This window comes from Aquila chrysaetos, chromosome 1 (assembly GCF_900496995.4).
Source record: "Aquila chrysaetos chrysaetos chromosome 1, bAquChr1.4, whole genome shotgun sequence".
Taxonomy (NCBI): Eukaryota; Metazoa; Chordata; class Aves; order Accipitriformes; family Accipitridae; genus Aquila; species Aquila chrysaetos.
In genome coordinates this window covers 79,808,423-79,829,719 of record NC_044004.1, presented here as the reverse complement: position 1 = coordinate 79,829,719, position 21,297 = coordinate 79,808,423, and the positions used below count along the sequence as shown (strand labels likewise).

At 38.6% G+C, this 21,297-nt stretch overlaps 1 protein-coding gene across 2 annotated transcripts in view; it reads left to right on the top strand.

Moving 5' to 3' along the window:
• Nucleotides 1-21,297, top strand: part of LOC115345977 (bifunctional heparan sulfate N-deacetylase/N-sulfotransferase 3) — a 336,206-nt gene that overhangs the window by 144,049 nt on the left and 170,860 nt on the right. The window contains exon 1 of one of the 2 annotated variants that reach the window (XM_030025577.2): nt 9,620-9,673. The exons of the other annotated variant lie outside the window; for it this stretch is intronic. The gene's annotated coding sequence lies outside the window, so the exon portion shown is untranslated. Of the gene's footprint in view, nt 1-9,619; nt 9,674-21,297 lie in introns of those variants that run through there. 2 annotated transcript variants of the gene reach the window in all.

The window sequence follows — 21,297 nt, the reverse complement described above, 5'->3', positions numbered from 1 at the left end:
AGCCAGTACTGTGGTGAGTACAGTGCTGTCAGAGTCACGTAGCTGAGAGCATTTACTACTTTGTATCTCTCTTGTGCAGTGTAATATCCTACTTCATTACAAGTAGCAGGGATAATAAAAAAAAAATGTTTGTTTTGCTTTACATCGACATTGGCTTATCTAGCAAATCAACTGCTGATTTGGCAAATTCTTTTGAGCTTGATTGTGTAGCACATTCATTTTTCATGGAATGGTCCCTTGCTGAAATGGCTTCTGATGACACATTGTCAAGTTACAGAAAATACAAGTTTTGGTGCCATTTTCTCAGCAAGACTTACTCACAGTAGCAGAACACTTGTGCACATAGTTCTTCCAGACACATCTTCTGTAAAACTGAATGTTGGGTTGTATTTATAGAACTGCTTTTAAGCGAAGGAATTACAATCATCTACTTTTCAAATGTGTGTGGGTAGCAGGCTGCAGAATCCAAACAGAAGCTTCATTTCTGTAGAGAGAAAATCAATGACATGTTGAAATTTACAGCAAGCCTATCCCCAGGGATTCAAATTCTGACAAACAAGCACCCTGAGCTTATGAACTTATCAAGTCTCACTTCAAATTATTTTGAGAGACAATTTCAAATTTTACTATTTCATTCCCAAAGGATAATACCAATTTCACACATTCTCAGAGAAAGGACCTAGGGCTTGAAGTACTGACTACAGTGGTTGGATTGCTAGCAGAGGTAGAGCAATAAGGAAATAATAATAATACAGTCAGCCATTTGGCTCTATATTTCTTGAAACAGACTGGGGAAAAAAAGAAAGTTGATGCTGACAACCAGCATGAAGAACTTTTCCAGAAAAATTAAAAAAAAAAAGGCAAACTTTTCAACAGACTGTATTTGGTGGGTCTTGCCATTGCTGTAACAGTGAGTCACAGCAAACTATTGCCAAGTACCTAAGCAGAAATAAATCAACAAAGATCTACCAATTTCTGTGTTCTAAGTATGGTCTCAAGTGACCACTCAGCAGCTTCAGCAGAAATTTCTGCTTGTTTGTATCTATTATTTAGAACAGCAGAATAGGAAAAGTTGCCAGTCGTCAATGCAGAAGGCAAAGAAAGGCCTTTTCCCTGCAATTAATAATAGTCTTTTTGGTCCTGTTGCACTTTGAAAGTCTGAAAGCTGAAAGAATTTTAACAGAATTCTAAAACAACAGAAAATATTTTGTCTCAGTTTCCTCTTCTGCCATTACTGATCTGTTGCATTCTTGATCCTCACTTGTTGGCAAAAATACGATGGTAATGTTAGCAATGACATTCACAAGCAGGAGTATTTCTGTGAGAAATGTGGTCATTTGCATGCTGTTTAAGTAGATGGTTGCTTTATTTATAAATAATCTTCACTTGTAACTGTAATTTTTAAGGTAAAATAATTTCCAAACTGTCAGGTTCCTTCTGCCAACTCTGCTCAACTGATATGTTAATACATTGAATGTCAGCACATTTTAAAAATACCTTTGAAGTTTGTAATGTCAGAGCCTACAAGTCACCAGTTTCCTGGACGTGTGGAGGAAAGGGCAGACTGACTGTATGGGGAGTTAGTGGATTTTGTATTTGACCAGTACCTAACCAGTATCTTCAGAAAGTGAGATGATGCAGTGTCTAGATTTTTTTGCCTTATAGAAATGTTAATTAGAAGTTTGAATTAGGCCTGGAAAACTTTCAAAGCAGACTAAAATCAGATGGAAAACATGGTTAGTCATTTCGGATCATACAGTCACTCTGTTTTATCTAGTGTACAGCTTATTAAAGTTGACAAAATCCTCATAAAATTGTTTGAGAAATGTCATCTGAACCTGATTCAAAAATATTGAGATTAAGTGTCATAAGTTACTCTTCTAAATCATAATAATGAGTTTCTTAGAACCCAGGGCAATATGTCAGGTGTAGTCAGGCTGCAGAGAGGAAACTATTAGTTCTTTGTGGTTTACATAACATGTATGTCTATGCAACACAAAATTACATTAACCTTTTAGACTTATGCATTGTGTTGCGAATACAGGTCTAATTAGCTTTCCACTATCACCCCAAGGTTTATTTCGAAATTACTGATTTCCAAATTTTCCCCTCTTGAATATCCTTATTTTGGATTTTCATTCTCCAGCTATTAGCTTGCATTTATTCTAGTCTGAATCTTTTCCCAGGGGAACTCTTGCCTATTTTTTTGCTAACCTAATAATGTGGTTTTTTGATCCACATTAGTATTTCAGTTTCATTGAAACTTAATATTATGAGCAGATTTGTTGAAATGGTATTGCTTCTTATTTCTAGCTACCTAGTGACAAAATTAATCACGACTAGACATGTTGGCAGTTCCAAATACTGTGTCCTGTCTTGCTCCCCACCTGGTATTCAACCACAATCTGCGTTTATGACCTTCAACCTGTTTTTAATCCAAACCTGTGTTAACAATTTTTTTGTAATTAAAATTCCTTATTTTACTTTGAATATATGAAAGCTTTCCCTCCAACATGCAGTTCTGATTTTATATCAAAGCAAACCATGAAATCTCAGTGGTATAAATGCTAAAGCAAAAAATCTTGATTATACAGCCTCTTTTGAAAGCTTTTTACATTAAGATAGGATTCGACTGCCCAAATGGCATGTATTGTATCTATATCTGAGCTTGTCATCTACATTCCCTTTATAGTAAATGAAGAAAAATAAGCATTTTTAGCCTGTAGTTAATAGCATTCTAAAGAGAGGTCTCAGTCTGTAAAGCAGAATCATGCTCAAGAAATGCCAGTGTCTCTGTCTCTCCACTAATTAAACAGAGCTCAGATACACACTTCACAGACAGCTAATGTTAAGCGAGATGAATTCTGTCTTTAATACCACAGGCGTGTATTTCTTTATTAGATTAGGTTTCTAAGCTCTTGCATTAACTTCAGTAACATCTTACATGTGAATCTAAGGCATTATGATCCCTTATTGTAAAATTTTATAAGGTACTTCATTGTCCTTTAATTTGAAGCACTCTAGTATAAAAAGCTAGTAGTATTAAATGCAGTTTTCCCACACTCGGTCACCCTCAGGTTTTTATGAGGCTCTGCTCCTAGGATGTTGGAAAAACATATTTGTAATAGAAGGTATTTTTTATAGCATTCCAAATTTGTACTGTATCAGTAAGAAGGACCTTTGCCCAGCAGGTTTGTTGTCCGTGCTTTCACCTGCTGCAACAACTCCAACCCCTTGCTAACAGGTTCGGAGTGTCAAAGCTGTCTCAGGAGGCTGGAAAGGTTGTTAAGAGCATTGATAGAACTACTGCTGCGGAAATTATCATCCCACGAGTATCATAGAAGTTTGTATTGGTGCTACAGTAGACAAAGTCAACTCTTTAATTTTGATAGCAGAAAAATAACTTTCTTGTACCCTTAACTTATGTTCATAAAAGATCCATCACTTAGACATTATACTAGATTCCTCTATTAACACTGAAACCGAGACATAGGTTTTTCTGTGAGCATCAATGATAAGGTTTACCAGAAAAAATCAGACATATTGTAACTCCATTTTCACATTAAAATCTTAATTTTAATCTGCCAAAGTTCATACACACAACAGGTGTTTTACAATGGCAGCAGCTTTGGGACTTCATGTTAATCATTTAGGGTCAAGTTCTGCTGCTTTTCATTAAGCCTTGTTAACAAGTTGTTCCACCGGGGGCAAGGAGTAAGTAACAAGGTTTTTAAAAGTGCTCTCTTCACCTGAATGCACTTGACTCTGGTTCTTACACCAGATGGAATAAACAACTGATTGGTGTGGTGGTTTCCCCAACAGGGTAGCCTCAATAATTCAGCAAGCCTTTTTGCAGAGGCTTACTGCCTTCAACAGTTAGCTCCAGGACAAATGTGGAGAAATCTATAAAAGCATGTTAGGGCACTCAGTTCACACAGAAGATACCTAACATAATTAGGGCGGGATAACAAATATGGGTGCCAACACTGGGGGTAAGTATCCTGATAGCTCTGCCTATGAACTGCATATACTGATGTTTTTCCTTTGGAATTTTCCTCTTTTGGATTTTTTGTCCCCTCCTTTGTGATTGTTTTAACAAATTGGTAATTTCAAGGTGTTATGGTTGCATGTTCTGACTGGGTTGTGTGCTGCGTTGATATCTCATGTGCTTGGAAACAGCTTGGCTTCAGCGTAATGCAGATGAAAAATAGAGCCAAAAGGGGGGTGGGATTATAGATCATTTTCCCCATAGAATGCAATGCTTGTGTTTCAGCTGTATTTATTATATGTATTGTGAGAATTAATTTGCTCCTCTTTATAACATATGAAAATACAGGTTGCTAGTTACATATGGAGAATATTAGGTTTGACTTTTTTGTTTGTGGTGGTTTGACCCTGGCTAGATGCCAGGTGCCCACCAAAGCTGCTCTCTCTCTCCCCTCCTCACCTGGACAGGGGAGAGAAAATATAATGAAAGGCTTGTGGGTTGAGATAAGGACAGGGAGAGATCACTCACCAATTACTGTCAAGGGCAAAACAGACTCAACTTGGGGAAATTAGTTTAATTTGTTACCAATCAAATCAGAGTAGGATAATGAGAAATCAAACCAAACCTTAAAACACCTTTCCCCCACCTCTCCCTTCTACCCAGGCACAGCTTCACTCACGAATTCTCTACTTATCCCCCCCCAGCAGCGCAGGGGGGATGGGAAATGGGGGTTGCAGTCAGTTCACCCCACGTTGTCTCTGCCGCTCCTTCCTCCTCAGGGGCAGGAGTCCTCACACTCTTCCCCTGGTCCAGCGTGGGGTCCCTCCCACGGGAGACAGTCCTCCACAAACTTCTCCAACACGAATCCTTCCCAGGGGCTGCAGTTCTTCACAAACTGCTCCAGCGTGGGTCCCTTCCACGGGGTGCAGTCCTTCAGGAACAGACTGCTCCAGCGTGGGTCCCCCTCGGGGTCACAAGTCCTGCTAGAAAACCTGCTCCAGCGTGGGCTCCTCTCTCCACGGGTGTGCAGGTCCTGCCAGGAGCCTGCTCCAGCGTGGGCTTCCCACGGGGTCACAGCCTCCTTTGGGCGCATCTGCCTGCTCCACCATGGACCTCCCTGGGCTGCAGGGGGACAGCCTGCCTCACCGTGGTCTTCCCCACAGGCTGCAGGGGAATCTCTGCTCTGGCACCTGGAGCACCTCCTCCTCCTCCTCCTTCACTGACCTTGGGGTCTTCAGACTTGTTTCGCATATTGGCATTCCTCTCTCCAGCTGCAGTTTCTTTTGCGCAGTTCCCCCCTCCACCCCCTTCTTAAATCTGTTATCCCAGAGGGAGTACCGCTGTCGCTGATGGGCTTGGCCTTGGCCAGTGGCAGGTCTGTCTTGGAGCCGGCTGGCATTGGCTCCATCAGATGTAGGGGAAGCTTCTAGCAGCTTCTGACAGAAGTGATCCCTGTAGCCTCCCCTGCTACCAAAACCTTGCCATGCAAACCTAATACATTGGTACAGCATAGAAAGCTGGAATAAAGAATCTGTCATTAATGTTAAACCCTTATTTCTTTGACCCACTCAGACTGTTTAGAGGTGTTAGTGTATAAAGAGAAGATTTCAGTGGTATTGAACCTTTCTACATCTCTTTATTATAGTTGTTGCAGCCTTTGGAGAACAGCAGGGAACAGTCTCAAACGGCTTATGCTGTGCTGCCTGTACTCCTCCATGTGACAGACCATTGCAATCTGCTTTACTAACATCAGGGTTTGGTCAGAACTTGTGGGAGCTGTGACCAGCTCTCTGAGAGGTCCCTGACCTGTTTTGCAACATGTGCGTTCAGCAAATTAGAACCTTGTCCTAGAGGGTTACTGTATCTAAATATCACTTATGCATATCTTAATGCAAATAGAAAAGAGAATTATATCTTCCCATTTATTAGAAAGTCTATCCTTGTGTTTTATGCGCAACAATAAAAAAAAACCAAACCTAGACACAAGGAATTGAATACTTAGTCATTTTAGCTTCCTTTTCATGGATTTGCAAACAGATGGTAGATAGACAAAAAGAATTAACGAAGCCTATGGCTGATAAAGAGGGCTATAGCACATAACTATGAGTATAAAAAAAAAAACAATCAAAAGAAACAGAAAAAAGAGTTTGGAAAATAACCTGGAATTTTCACTTTTCAATTGTCCAAAACTGATGAGGTTCTTCAGGCAACATGAGAATATGGTCTGTGCCCTGGCTCAGGATGTGTTGGGGAACTCTAGTGATGTCGGTGGAATTTCCCTGATGAACACTGAGCCTATGACTTTGAGTACATTAGAGGGTTAAGATCTAGATTGCAATGAGGGTAGACCCTAGTAGCTTTAAGGCTATGAAGAGTCTTCTGTAATGCCGTCTTGTCACGTTACATCCAGTTGTTCATTCCAAGGCAGGATAGTAGGTCAGAGCTGCAGGGAGCTATTCAATCAGCTTGTCCATGTAGGAGGTCCTGGAAACGGAGGGAGACAAATGTGCAGCTGAGGCAGCCACACAGGATAGCAGAATACAAGGGGCAGTAAAGTCAGACTGCTTTTGTATGTGTGTAAGATTATAAAAAGCTTTGCACTGAGCCTGCCTGCTTGTAACTATTCTGAGAAATGTGAAATACATTGTTCACTATGCTTTCTTATTTTTAACAGCATTATTTTATCTGGTGTTCTTTCTATGCATTCTTGAGGAGTAATTTTGGAACATATTCCGTTGAAACCAATAAAACTTGTGCTTTTTTTTTTTTTTTATTTCCTTCCTAATATTTAATGGAGTCATTACACTGGCATTAAGTCTGGTGAATGCCCTTTAGTGCCTTTTAGTTGAAGAAAACCCTGTGCTGAAAGTGTAAGAAGCATAATGGTTTCCTTTTCCTCATTCAAGATGGACATATGCATCCTTGTCTTTTGATTACGTGGTAAAGGGGTAGTGTGGCGCATACAATTGCTGGACAGAGAAGACTTTCTATGGCTAAAATATAACTTAGCAGCCAAGGCCAAACGATTAATGCCTGGCTGTGCTGTAGACTGATCCAAACAAGATGGCAAATCTCTGCTTGCCTCAAAGTATGGGTTGATTATATCTCCAAGACCATTTATACCTTGCTTTTGCCTAAGGGGAGCATTCCCAGCACTGCATTCTTTCTATCTCCACACACACACTCTCCCCTCAATTACTATCCACTTGCTCTGGGCACTTCCATTACATGAGTTTTGCTACTTAGCACACCTCTTTGTGAGCCTGTTCAACTCACTGAGCTGGCAGGAAGATAAAAAAAATAATGGGGGGGCTGGGGAATGGGGGTGTTGGGGGAAGTAATTTTCCTGGGACTCTTTTCCTGCAGGCTTAACAAATTGAACCAACTCAGCAAGGGATCTAACAAACTCTAAAGCTGGTGCAAGGGTAAGGAGGTGGGCTGTAAGGAGCAGGATGGGATCATATAGCATAGGGTCAAGGAGTAAAAGAAAGGAAGGCAGCATAGCAGAGGAGGGAGGGGAGTGGGAGTACTTTCTTGGTGGAAGCTTAAATGTAGTCTCAGACTGTATTCGTACCCTCTGCTGCCCTGTTTGTCACTGGGGGCTGTACATAACTTGCAGGGTTAGTGCCTCAGTGAGTTCCTCCAAGGCAATGTAGGGTTCAATGGAATAAAATTACTTAAGAACACATATATATTTAAAATAAATTACCCTTATAGAATTGCTGACCTGAACAATTTGAAGCCAGGTTTTCAGCTAGCACATAAACCACTGTTTTGCACTTTTAAGACCAGAAGAGACCATGTTTTTCCCTGTATTTAAATGCTAGTTATGTTTACTACAGCATCAACAGTGTTCCCTTGCTTCTCATAAAGGAGAAGTAGCAAGCTTCAGGTAAAAGGAAAATACCATAGCTGTGTAAAAATCAGATCTTTGCCAGCATCCTGTGGAGGAGAGTTCTTTTTTGACAACCTTTCCAGAATCGTTTGATTATCGAGCAGTGTGTGTAGCTGTTGACAAAAGCTGTTCTTGAGCAAAGGGCCATGACTTTTTTGAGGAATAAAAGAGGCACCACTTCCTGTCATAGTATATGCCCTTGAGTTTTTTATGCTCTTAGAACTATGAATTTATGAAGATAAATCCTTAGCCAGTGTAAAGGTACATGGCTCCAGTGAGCTCAGACAAAGCAGACTTGTGATATTTTATCCCTGGGTAAAATTATGTGTTGTGGCTGAGCCAATTGCATTGTTCTTTATCGCTGAAAAGAGCATTTCTGCTCCCAGTCCACAGGCCTACTCCTTCCCTTGTGCTGCCTCCGGTGGCTGTTACTCTCTGCTGAGCCACTTCAGCTGGCTAGAACTGGAAAAAAAAAACAAAACAAACTTAGCTGTAGAGTGTAACTTTACCCTGGGCTGCAAGTGTTTCCTCCGTAACTGAGGTCGTGGTGTTAGTGTGAAATACCTCACTCAACTGAGGAAAAAACCCCTAATTGCATTAATTTGGAAAAAAACCACCAACCTAAACCCCAATGATGCTCGCAGTCTAAAGCCAACCCAATGCACAGTCAGAGATGCGGAACCAGTATAGAAATGAATATGTCAGATAATAGCAGTCTGGTTTAGTTCTATAACATTAGGTCAGAATCACTTTAAAGACACAGTTGCTTTTATATTTTATTAGACATCTGGGAATTTAGTTTCCTAAAAGATTGCTGGTGATGTTGAGTTTTGGGGAAGAAGCAGTCTAATTTAATATGTAAGTATTCTTGCACAGACAGTTTCTTTAATATCAAAGCTCTGTATGCCTTCAACATGAAGACTTATATAAGAAGATCTAAACTTACAATAGTTCACTCAATGTCTTTGTCTTATTTAGTAAGGATTAAAGAAGATTCTTCCATTTATGTATGGTAGAACTGTGTAATGAGAGCTAATGATACAGTCAATGGAAAGTAATTTCATTTCTGCTATACAAAGTTTGAAATTTATGGAGCTTCTGTTAGTTTGATTCAAGCTTATCTCCTCCTCTAAATAAGGCTTCTTACGTATTGGAAGTGGAAACCAAGAACTGGGATCTGTTGAGTATTTCCTAATGATTGTTTAAAATCGTTACCTGAATAAGTTATTGTTATTACATTAATCAGGCTAGAATTTAAAAAAACCAAACAACAATAACAAAAAACCAAACACCCCCCTGCCCCCAAACTCTAGTGGAAATTAGGAGAATTTGACCCCATGTAAAATTTAAAATTCCATAAAATTACAGGATATCTGGATGTCTTGTTGTAACTGTGATACAATGAGTCTTTCACTACATGCGGGTAAACCCTAAAGAATGTGTCTAGCTTTGCCATTCATTTTGAACAAAAAATCACAAATTAGAAGTTTCCTTCAACAAAAGAAATTAGTAAGTAGCTCCTGCTGGTGCAAGACTTGTAGCACTTTCTGCTTGACTGCTAAGCCATATAGAACGCTTTCTAGAAGCAGTTTACAGTTTAACCATTGGACTTATTATGTAAAATAACTAATAATTTAACGGAACTAAAAAAGTATTTCTGGGTTAATAACTGGACGATGGGCAATGTGTACTGTCTGCTCTCTGTTTAGGAACTGAGAAAGCAAATTGAAAGGTCAGCTGCTGTGAATAGCAGACTTAGAATGCATGACGCTTCAAGGGTGGGCGTTCAGGTTAGTAGTACAAATACCCTATCACAAATCTAGGAACTACAGGTGATGATACAGAATAATGAGTATAGTTCTTTTGGATAACTGATGCATTGTTGAGAGGGTAAATCATCCACTGTGTGGGGCTTTTTCACCTCCTGATAATCAGACTTCCCCCAAATCAGTATGTACTTGGTGGAGAAAGAATTTAAGTTTTGCAGCAAAGTACAGGAGGCTATATTTCTTCCTCTAAAGAAAGTATCAGAAGGGCCAGTGTAGTCTCTTTCAATTCACTACTATTCTTTCTAGCTGTTGCAACCATTATGTTAGTGACAGTCATTCTGTGGAAAAAGGATTTGATAATGATCTAATTTACCCCTCAGACTTGAAAAATAACATCTCTGTCTGCAAAAGGATCCTGTCCTATGTGCTGTGTGTACATGCACACGTGTGCATATACTCGTGTGATTTGAAGCTGCACGTAGTCAGATTTTAAGTGCATTAATTTACATTTGACTTGTGAAAGTGTGAAGTAGATACCATCTTTTTTCTGACAAAATCTCAGTTCATCCCGGTCTGGTACTCTTTCTTTGATAAAAATGCTACTACTCTTCAGACCATCACAAAAGACATTTTCTTAGACTCTACAGCAGATAATCAGAGGAATGAAACTCACACAGTCCAGTAGTCTCTGCCGTATGTGTGAAAAGGTTAATTCACAAAGGCTTTAGATTTAAAGTGTTAGCTGCTAGAATGAGCCTCCAGGCCTTGGAGTAAGAGTTTGATCTAATGATTGAGTGGTCCCAGTTTCGAGATGCTTTTCTCCATCTTGTTGCAGACTTCTTCAGTTTCTGCTAAAGCCCTTTATTATTAGAGATGGGCCTGAAGGTTACAGTTCAGGCTGCCCGCCTGCTCTGAGGACTAATAGGCAGAGGTGGTTGGGCTGGAAGCTTAGCCTGCTTCCTGCTCTTGGCAGTTAGCTCAGATGCCAACCCTTGTTTGCTGGTGGAGAATCTTTTGCTGCCTGTTGACATGAAAGAATTCAGCCAGAACCTGCTGGAAGTGATAATAAATCAGATTTATCAGCAAGACTTCCCTCTGTCAGCAGATATCCAGAGCGCTTTTCCAGCATCACTGTTTTTCAGCTCTCAGCAACCATGCAAGCACCAGTTAACTTCAAAATTGTTTCCAATCTTGAGCCCAAGGTTTTAGCTTTTATTGTGTCCCTTAGCAGCAGCCTACTCGGAAACCTTCACAGAAAAATCTAACCCTCTTCTCCAACAAGGCTTGTAATTTCCTGCTAACTCACTGAACTATTGAGGCTCAGAGGGGAAATGGTTGAGTTTTTTACACTGTTAGTTATGCAAATTAGGATCCACAAAACTTTATTTGGACTCTGCTCATTCATAAAAGACCCGAGTTATCTGATTTATTTTAACTGCTAAAAAGCTACTACAAGCTGCCGGGTCTTTCAGCATCACTTTCATGGCCTGTTGGCTGGCCTCAGCAAAATGAATAGAATGACAATGGAAAAGCATATAATCTCTTGCAGCTGGAATCATGCTACCACTAACGAGCCTCATCCCTGGAGCGCAGCTATTACAGTATTTCTAGAAATGCAAGTAAAACCATGTGCTGGTAGGACTAACTGGAATTACTAAGCTAAGAGGAAGTTGGTTCTGCTGTGCCAAAGATTTTCAGTCTTTGGTCTCAGGAACCTTAGAGAGCTATAGTAGCTTTGGTAAACCATATCGTTTGTAGTTCCTGGTGCTGATGGTCTGTGGTTCAGGAAGCTGTTCTCTGCCACGAGAAGTGACCTGGTTGTCTCTAGACTACGCACAGCTCTGCACCTCCATTGGAAAAAGAGTGAGGAGGAGGCACTGAAACAAGCTGAAAAGGTTTGAGAATTGCTGCAATAAGCACTTGCAACATTTTTCATTTCTCCACTGTCTTTGGAGGTTATTACTTACACACACAACTGCAGCATTCCTCCCTTGCTGCTATTTTGTAATATCTACCTTTACAAAGTGTGTTTTCTGCTTGGAGCTCTCAACACAGCAGAGCGTGGCAATGAGCTCCAAGTGGAGATTCTGCAAGAAGAATCATTATGAGCTGGCACCTGCAATATTTTCTATGTCAATTCAGTGAAATAACTACTTTAAGTGGAGAAATCAATCATTAATGAGCTACATTAAAAATGTCAGGTTGGTACTGGACAAATACATTGTAACGCTCTTGCTTATCTTTTTTATTGTTTCAATAATGTGTGTAATTTTCTGTTGGACTGGAAATATATGTGGAGTTTAATGGTGTAGGCAGTCTTGATTTCATGACAGTATAAGCCACTGTTTTTATTACATTTAATGGCTTCATAAATTAACTGATTAAATTGTTCAGTAGATTTAGACTTGGTATATAAAGTAGCCTATTCTAATCGGAAGTTTAATTGAATGTGTATCAGTTGTCCTTCATATCTTTCACATAAGAACTTAACGTTATTTGGTACCTATTTTTTTCCAAGTAAAATGAGCATAATTAAGAAATTCTTAATTAGCTGAAGCATATTTTTGGTTTCATTTTGTTTTAATTCCTCACAGAATTGTCTTTATTATCTGTTAAGGGAATTGCTCCCAAACCATTAGCATTTATCATATTGGAAAACCCATTTTAATTGTACAAACTCTGAAGGTAGACATACACAAGTAGAGTGTCTGCTGAGTTAATACAGTGTTACATACAGAAACTCTGGCTTGTCTAGTAACTACAGAAGGTATTGTGAGTCAACAGTGGTGTCCTTTATGGGTAGTGTTAGACATGAGTTTTAATGGATGTCTGAAAATGAGAGAGTAATAAATGAAAATAGCTTGAAACCAGAATTGTTCTTGAAACCAAGTTCTACTTTCATCCAGTGTTCAAATCACTTTCTTCCATGAAAATTCCTAAAAAAGTTTTTGTAGGCATAAGCAGAAGGTGGCATCCAGGCTGCACCAAAGGATATCCAGAGCCTATTTGCTAAGAATGGGTGTTGTCAGAGGAGTTGGTTGCCTTTAAGAAAATCCGTCTTTTGTGTTTTGTAGTACTGCTGTAATACCTTCATCTTTGGAATTTAAATTGCCATCTTTGCTGAACCTAAATAATGTTTTGTTTCTCTTACTTCTGTTGTAATCAAAGGCAACTTGTATGTTCTTAGCCCTTCATCTCCTATTTAGACACAGGCTTGCTGGCCATGGCTTACGCAGATACGGGTCTTCAGATCCAAAAAAGCAGCTCCGTAGTCGGTTCTGTTATTTAAGATACTCGGTACTGTCTGCCGTGATTCATGTATCCTCACTGCAAGGTTCATTCGAAGTTACTTATTTATTGCCTTTAACCCTCCAACCGCCTCGGAACAGACATCTCCCTCCAGCAGTTGGCAGTACTTTCAGTCGAACAGACCTGGCTCAGCTGGAGGGTAGCATCCTGGCCAGAGCTCAAATCTCTGCTTTCACCTGGGTCAGTCCTGTCCTTATCTGTCATAGGAATCCTGGTCAGGGGACTTACTGGATGGTTGTTCACTGTGAGGGTCTCCCTTTAATGAGCTTGTCACAGCACAGTGACATGAGGGAGGATGAAGGTGTAGCTCAGCACCCAGAATCCCACAATATTCTAAAAACTCCAGTGCCGCTAAGCAGTGTGGCTTGCCCACTTCCAGACCAAACTAAGTGAGATGTCGGAGGAGCTTGCAGGCAAAGGCCTGGAAGTCTAGCGGCTTTGTTACAAAAACTGTCCTTCAGGGGAGACTGACTGGTTTGAAACAGATATAACATTACTATTTTGCAACTGGACTTAATAGTCTTGGGGAACTTCACAGCACCATCTGCATTTGAATGAATAAAATAAGTTTCTGTCATAGCTGCGAGCTCTGATGGGGACTGATTTTTCAAGGGGCTAGTGGCCAGCTTGTATTTTTAATGCTCTTACAAATGATAATGCCTGCATGCTAGAGAAGTATCTAAAGACAACAGACTTAGAAATCCAAAAATTTTAAGGTTTTTTCATTATTTTTCAGTTTAAAGTTGTTTATGGGGGGTGGTATTTAAATGTTTTTTACATGGGCAATATTTTTCTGAAAAGAAAACAGATGAAAATTTTATGTAGGTAAAAAACAGTAGCATGAAATCTTGTATATATAATGAGAGGTACAGAAAAATATATCTATTATCCCTTAGATTATATGAAACATTATTAATTATTTTAATTAACTAGTTAGTTAACCTCTTCCAATTGGAAGGTGCTGTAGAAATACAAACTGTTTATTAGTAGTTGTTTTGGTACGTGAGTGCCAATGAGTATTTCCTACATTCAAGGCTAATTACTTCAAAAGATATATTTAATTAAAAGAAACAACCGTGCAATTTGTCAGTATAGATTCTTCTCACTGCCAGTTGTTAATGAAGAGCTCCTACTTCAGCAAAGTACTGCAGTGCTGAAAGATTCATTGCAAATATGTAACTTAGCAATACAGTTACAATTCTCCTGAAAGACAGTTGCAGAAATTTAAAATAGCACTTCTCCAAAGTTCTGATAATGAAAGAATGAACAGACTTCCCACAAAGAGTTGGCAAGTTTCTTGCAAGTATCCTTGCAAGTGAGAGCTCCTTCGTTAAAAAAAAAAGCCTAAGTTTGCCAAGTAGATGAGTTAAGAGGCATTACCTTGCCAGCAATTTTTCAGATGTGTAAGTTAAGCAGGAAATAGATGAATATTAACTCTGTATTTACTGAACTGATTTCTTTCTTTTCTTTGGCTCCTTAAGGCCACAACTTGCAAAGTTTAGCGCACTAAATTGAGATGCATGAAAGCATTGGCTGGAAATGGTGCTCACTGGAGTACGTGTCACGTTTTGACAGAGGAGGCTTTTGCTCCTACTAAACACAATGGGGAATGTGCAGGTTTAGGCCAAAAATAATATTCTACACTCTAAGGTTTGTGATATTTTCATTTCACTTGTGTATTTTTCGTCAGTGGTTGGCTAATGTTACAGTTCATCTAAATAACATGTAACATTCCCTTTTCTTCCAGAGCAGTAATATAAGCTAAAAAAAAAAATAAAAAATTTAGTGTGTAGCTATTGTTGTTTATTGGAAGTGGATGAAGTACACAAAAGGGAAGCTGTAGACCAAGACACACCATTTAATAGCTGAATGGGGATTCAAAGAAGCACAGGTGTTTGAAGATTAATTTCCTCTAGTAGAAGGAAATAAAAAAGGAAGAAAATTAGTGAAGGATACCTAACCTTGTCTTCAATACAAAATTAGAGCAAATATAGGGATTCTTTTTAGGATGTTTGTAGCAATATTTCATCAGGAGAAAGCTCGAATGGGGAGCTAGGAACTATTAAAACCTAAATTCATGACTCAATTTCCATGATTATACTAAAGCAAATGAAATTGTCAAATGTAATTACCTTTAAATTTTGAACATAAGAATGATTTTGCATGAAAAGAACAGTGTAATGTCTTTTCTTTATGTATAATTAACACAATTAGAAGAACTAGGGAGGCAGAGGTACATGGAGTTTAAGAGTGAAGATAGCAGAGAAAAATACAAAATGAGATATATGAGAGACTCATGGAAAAAACATACTCACCTCAGAGTAACCGTTTTGGATATTGTGAAGATTAGAGAATGTCTCATGTGGCTTTAAGGGAAGGTACGTATCTGTGACACCATTTCAGGAAAGCATAAATCATCATCTCTAAAGGTTCGCTGTCCTTTGATATACTGCTAAAATGTTTTTGAGGGTAAATTTTCAAATGGTGATACTGACCTTAGAATCTAAGTTTCAAGGAGCTTTGTGGCCTCTAACACACCTCTTATCCTTTCATGAAACTGAGGAAGCTAGCCCATAGAAGACAGTAAGGGTCAGAAATTACTCTCTCACTTGTCACGGAGAATTATCATTAAAGAGTTGTCAAAATCTCAGTTATTCCTGGAGTTCCGTGTAATAATGGTAACCAAAACTCTGAGTAAAGGAATAAAGAATAAATAGATAATTGAAGATAAATTCCTTGCGTCAAGCTAAATTTTTCTGAAAGAATCCTACGCTTTACTATGAACTTTAGCTTTTCCTTCTGCCCCTCAAAAATCTCACATACTGTTAAAGCTGCCTAATTGGGCTAGCCTGAGAACAGTTGCTTATCCAGGCCAGCCACTTTTTCATATTTAAATCTTTTTTTTATTTTGTGTTCTATCTTATCATTGCTTTTTATGTGTGATTTTATGTAGATTACAGTAATTATAGAGAAATATTGAACCAGATCTCCTACAGGTTGGAGATATGAGGTCTTGAAAACACCTACTTCTGATGTGTTTCTCAGCAGGATCCATTTCATTATTATGAAATTATCGCAAGAAACCAGAGCTTTTTGCCTGTGACTGCAGACAATAATGTGATGAATGCTCTGATAAAAGAACAGTAGAGAGCTAAGTCTGGTAAAGTGAAATATGCAGCTGTGAAAAGCAAAAGTTGTGGCACAGTAAATAGGATAATGTCTCTGAGCTTTCAATATCTTCAGTTAGAAGAATAACTTGCTCTGCGACAAATATAGGACGAAGTGAAGAATCAGATTAAACCCAAGAACATCAGAGTGTTTGGGGTGCCAAAAGGTGCACAGGGAGATAATTCATTTTTGGATTGCTTGATTTGAAAGATACTTCATCTTCATATCAGAAACTTTGCTTTATGTAATGAAAAATCACACCATTTTCAAAGCAGACAAAATAGGAAGGAGACGCAGGTGCTGTTTAGTCTGAGATATAAAAGATATGGAAGGGACATTTAGATTGATGAGAAAGCAAAACAAGCTTTTATCCAAGAGGAGATTTTTTTCCTTATCTAGTTTTCAAGCCTCCAGTCACACGTGAAGGGTTCATTTTGATTTCTGCATTAAAAACAAAAAGACAGACAGACAGGTAGTGGTAGAATAAGTAATAGAGAGGAGAATTTGTGGTCTTCCTTCATGTGCATTTTCATTGTATATAAGCTCAGGTGGAGATGAACCAAACTATACTTGCATCTAGATTCTTGCCCTGAGCAAAGCCACTTCATATTTCTAGAGAGGTAGCATAAAGCAAAAAGCTGCTGGGTTGAACTCCAAGCACAGTTTATTAATTTTTTTTCTCAACTAATAAAACACCAAAGGCAATGTTGGTACTAGTTACATTTTCTTTGAAAACTGAAGGTGGGATTTCTTTTGTTTGCTTGGTTGATTTTTCAGGTCCTAATAACACTGTGTCAGAAGGGATTTTTCTTCAAAATTCATACTTCGTGTTTGCCTTTAATCTGATGTTGGTAGTGTTCTTTCATTTGCTCTTGATCCATGTAATAGGCTATTTAATAGTCAAGCATTTACCTGTTGCACTTTTCCCCTATAAAAAGCTGTAAATCCTGTGGTGGCAGAATCTGATTCCAAATAACTGTCTTGATTTTTGAAACAACAAAAAGCAGATTTTTGAAAGAACAAATGAACTTTTCATCTAGCAGTATTATTAGTTGTTTTATCAGCAAAACATTTACTTTTGCGCCAGTCCTCCAAACAATTTGTTTATAATTTGACTATTAAAAGCTTGGCAGTCCTTTTGTCTTCAATAAGGCTACGTCTTTTTCTCATCACCCATTTCTTTGCTATTTGGAGGTTTAATATTTTAAAGGCAAGAATAAGGAGTAGGAATTGTTATTGACATCCAGTAGTTTCTATGCTTCCATGAGGAAAAAAGGGAATTGTGATTAAATGTTAATATTACAAATGTTTATGCATATATATAATTTTTCTCCTCTGAATAGTCTTCCTTGGCACTTTTTTCCTTAGTAAAGTAACTCATCTATGTGACCATTTGGAAGTTTGAATGTCTAAGACTCGCATGACCAAGTCTGCTTAATCCAATTCCAGTTGGACTGATAAAGTATGGATTGAATTCATCACTGCTCTTTGTGAAATGAAGCAAACTTTTCAGCTGTTTGGTCATTCAAGAACATTTAGCATTGGGGTTTGTGTTCAACTACCATACTTCAGACTTCCAGCTTTGATTCCCAGTTTAGGACTTTAGTCTCCCACGACTCATATGGGAGCAAAAGGGGTGTGGGGGGCGGGAAGAGAGAGTATAGTGAAAGGAATATGTGGAGGGACAAGAGGACAGTTCTATGTATTAGAAGAGAATAGGTCTCCAGAGAGCGGTTCAGTGCACCTAAATTAGGCTGTCACATCTCTTACAAGTCTATTCTCACTTTCAAACACATTTTTTTCATCTGCTGTCTTTCATGTCCTTTTCAGCCTACAGTCCTCCTCTGCTCAAACTGTGGACTTTTCAGAGAATCAGAGTGGAGTTGTTCTAGCTGGTGGGTTTTGTCTTTGGAGCATCCTGAAATATCATTTCACAAATCTTTTACCTCATGCAAGTCTATTTTAGAAGAGTGCAGACTCTTCAAGCCTCTTTCTAGTGGTGCTTCTGGTAGGAGAACTGGTAAAAACTTATGGAAGCCCAGGTGCCATTGCCTGCATCTCCTACTAGTAACAAATGGGGACTAGAGAGCATTTCATTACATGTGAAACTATTACTAAATTACTAATCTAGTATATATTTAATTAATTGGAAAAGGTATGTATGTTGTCAGTGGCACGGTCTGTTATATATGTGTGTGAGTGTATAAATATACAGATGTATCCATGTATATGTGTATAAAGCTACTGATAAATGCCAAGCTAGATTTCATTTCTTGTGGTAATACCAGACTGTTAGTCCTCACTCACTCTTCGAATAAATGATGTTTATTTATATGTGCTATCTAAGTATCAAGTACAAGAAGTCCAGTCTGTGTATTGTCCCTGCAGAAATACTTCCTTCTAGTGAATTCTCCCAAAGCTTCTTAATTTATTTTCCTCATGTGTCTCAGGTTATATTAATGCCATGCAGGTACTTAAAATCTAGCTTGGCAGTTCAGAGTCTGAATGTATGTCTTTACTGCTAACTCAAGTCCATGTAGACATTCCCAAGCTTAGCTGTACATCAGCTACCTCAGGCACTGATAGAAGGGCTGCTGGTGCAGCACAGGACTCAGTATGGTCTGTGAAAACTCTTCCAGGACCTTAGGGAAATATGGGCAGGTAGTCCATGGATTGTGATTATAAGTTGCTCTAATTAAAAGCTAATTCAGGATGACCTCAGTATATGCTCCCTAATATTCAAATATAAGGGAAAAAGCAAGGATGCAAAAATAACATTTTCTTTGTATCTCACCAAACTGCAAATGACTGTGATCTTAGGGACTATGTAGCAGGCAAGCATTATGATGGAAACAAAACAGAAAAGGAAAGGTAGTAAATCCGATACTGTGTACCACACTTTTCCCCAGGTATTTAGGGAAAAGAGAGAGGTAGTGCCAAAAAAAATTTGGAGTTCAAGGCATAGGCTTTTAAAGGCCTCAAATACTATTTTTAAAATGCAGCCAAACACCTGATTTGATTTTTATGTATGCAACATTTATTCATTTGTCTGTATGGAAAATAGAGTAGTCATATTTTGCTTAAGGAATACATTGCCCCATAAATGACTGTGTGAGCATCGCATCCACTGTTTCCCAATGAATAGGTTTTCAGCTGAATTAAGTCTAATTTCACGTCATCTTTTACCCTCTCAAAACAAAAATAACGGGCACTTTCCTGCCTAGTTCTTTTGTAAACTGCATTGTACTTTTGACAACTCTCCAGTTTGGTGGCTTTTTGGCAATGGAGCAGACTATCGCTGTGATCTTCAAGCTGAACATAATGGTCATATCTTGTGATTCAGAAGTTGACAGTCCCATGTAGCAGTTTAGAGTGAATCTGAGCATTTGAATTTGAATTCATGTTAACACTTGAACCTTCTCATTATTAAGTCCAGCGCTTTGCTTTATTTTAATTATGCAAATTGAATGTTGGCAGTTATAAAGAAATAAGAAAAAGCAAACCAGAGAAGATTATTATGTGATGGTATAAATCCATGCTGTGTCTGCTTCTTGAACTTTGTATGCGGTTCTGGTCCCTTTATTTCATAGAAATAATATAAGTTTGAAAAATATTCAGAGGTGGATTGCAGAGATGATCAGACATATGGAACAGCTTTTAACCCACATGAATAAGTACAGCATCACTCTTCAGCCTGGAAAAAGAGGCCGAGGGAAGACCGTGAGTAGCATAGAGAGGGGAGTGAAAAGGCAATGAGCATTCTTTGGTTCTTCCTCTAGAAGAGCTTAAAGGGCCACAGATGAGACTAGTAGGTAAAGTGGTTCCTCACAGGCCAAATAATGAAAGTTTATTTTCAGAAAATGATGAATTTATGGAAGAGAACTGTATACAAGGCTATCAAGTAAAAATGCCAATTAAGTCCGTGATGTAATTTGCTCAAGTCTAGAAAAAATTCAAAGAAATATCACTGCATGCCAGCCATCATCTTAATATTCTTCACCAAGTGTTCATTGCTAGTACTTGCTGGAGACGTTGGATCTAGTTGGTAGGGCTGTTCTTGCCCTTTTTCAATGAAAAGCACTGTAGAACATTATTAAGGACAGGACCAAAAGGAAGTAGACTTACCTAGATACAGAATTTATAAACCTGGTTATCCCATTTTTATCTAAACCTGTTTAAATGGAAAAAAGAACTGGAGTCCCCAACTGGTTGTTGTCCTTTACATCTTAAAGATTTTAAGTCAAATTTCTTAGAATTTGAAGAGATCAGGATTTCAGTAGTGTAAGAGTTTCGATGGTCAGAGAGGTGGGGGTTCCTTCTGTCTAATAAGATGTGTGAGCTGTTTCTTAACCTGCCATTTTAGACTTCATCTGGTAAACCAGAATGAATTCTCCCGATTTCCATTTGTAGGCACTTTGCAGTTTGTGTCTTGAATGTCTCCATCAGTCTTTTATCCATCCGTGCTACTATATTTTAACATATATCTGTTAAGGTTTTGATGTATGTTTTGGTCTAACTATGTATTTGTTAAAAGGTGACCTTTTGATTTGATTGTTTGGCTGACTTCAGTGCTAATAAGCTGAAGGATGAGGTGTCTAATGAATCCTGTGTATAGAAATAATGATAGATGACTTATTTGGAATTCTACAGACACAGCATGACCAAGCATGCTGAGGAGTCCCTGGAACTGAACCAATCTTACAGTGGGAAGCTTTATTGATTACACAGAGACAGGGCACATTTTAATCATTTTTACAACACTGTACTGCCTAAGGTACTAAAATCCATTAAACGAGGATTATAAACTTTGTTTTAAACTGGATCCTAAATTGTTTCTTGATGTACAGTCAACAGCAACTCTGTGAGATCAATCACAGTTACTAAGGCGTATTAAAATCAACTTGTTTAATTTTAATGCTCATACGCCTGACCCTCTGTGAGGCAGCTAAATTGCTTTTCTCCCAGTCAGGAGTTTCATTTCGCTTTGCGGTAGATTTTTCCCTTGTACGCTAACCAGCATTTTGCTTTCCTTTCTCCCTCCTTCCTCCTGGCCCAGGATTCTCATTTCTCTTCAGATAATTTTCTCTCTTTTTTGCCTTCTATCTTCATTAGCAGAAGCTGCAGCCTTGCCAATGAGTCAACTTTAATAAAGTAGGTGGATAGTTTGA